Source organism: Amblyomma americanum, chromosome 1 (assembly GCF_052857255.1).
Source record: "Amblyomma americanum isolate KBUSLIRL-KWMA chromosome 1, ASM5285725v1, whole genome shotgun sequence".
NCBI lineage: Eukaryota > Metazoa > Arthropoda > Arachnida > Ixodida > Ixodidae > Amblyomma > Amblyomma americanum.
The window spans coordinates 555924387-555925423 of NC_135497.1; the positions used below are offsets into that span (position 1 = coordinate 555924387).

The 1037-nt window shown below is 48.5% G+C and overlaps 1 non-coding gene across 1 annotated transcript; it reads left to right on the forward strand.

Moving 5' to 3' along the window:
- Nucleotides 1-655: 655 nt before the first annotated feature.
- On the forward strand, nucleotides 656-729 carry TRNAS-UGA (transfer RNA serine (anticodon UGA)). The gene has a single exon. It is a non-coding gene; the product is annotated as a tRNA-Ser (tRNA).
- Nucleotides 730-1037: the final 308 nt, after the last annotated feature.

Genomic DNA, 1037 nt, shown 5'->3' on the forward strand with positions numbered 1-1037 from the left:
GGTAGCATAAGAGGGCTCTCGCACAGTTTCCGCCCTCGCCGTTAGATAACGTTCTAAATCACACTTGCGGTATTACATGACGAGCTACGTCCACCGCTATGGACGAGGGTGCCGCTGGTGAACACTCTCAAGGCTCGCTTACGCGCAAAACATAAACACCCACGAAAGCAGCAGATTGGACAGCAGTCGCCGTAGCTCAGTTGGTAAGAGCACCGGACGCGATATTTGGAGGTCGTAGGTTCGGATCCCACCGGCGGCATGGTTGTTTTTTCTTCTGGTTGATAAGCAATTTTCTTTAAACCAATTTATTGGCATTAGTAATTAAAAACATAGAAAACATTCCCCTATGCACCTTGGTTTCGGTGACTGTTGGCTTCCTTATTATGTTTATCAAACGAGCCTCTCATTTCATTTGCCTTGTCTGCTAATAGCTTAACGGGGGTCTCGTTTCTGGCAGTCTTGATGCCATAAGTAGCATAAGAGGGCTCTCGCACAGTTTCCGCCCTCGCCGTTAGATGACGTTCTACATCACACTTGCGTTATTACAGGACGTGCTACGTCCACCGCTATGGACGAGGGTGGCACTGGTGAACCCTCTCAAGGTTCGCCTAAACGCAAAACGTAAATACCCACGAAAGCAGCAGATCGGACAGCCGTCGCCGTCGCTCAGTTGGTAAGAGCACCGGACCTGATATTCGGAGGTCGTGGGTTCGGATCCCACCGGCGGCATGGTTGTTTATTCTGCTCACATATAAGTAATTTTCTTTAAACCAATCCATTGGCATTAGAAATTAAAAAAATAGAAAACTCCCCGATGCACCTTGGTTTCTGTGACTGTTGGCTTCCTTAATATGTTTGTCAAACGAGCCCCTCATTTCATTTGCCTTGTCTGCTAATAGCTTAACGGGGGTCTCGGGTCTGGCAGACTTGATGCGATAGGTAGCATAAGAGGGCTCTCGCACAGTTTCCGCCCTCGCCGTTAGATAACGTTCTAAATCACACTTGCGGTATTACAGGACGAGCTACGTCCACCGCTA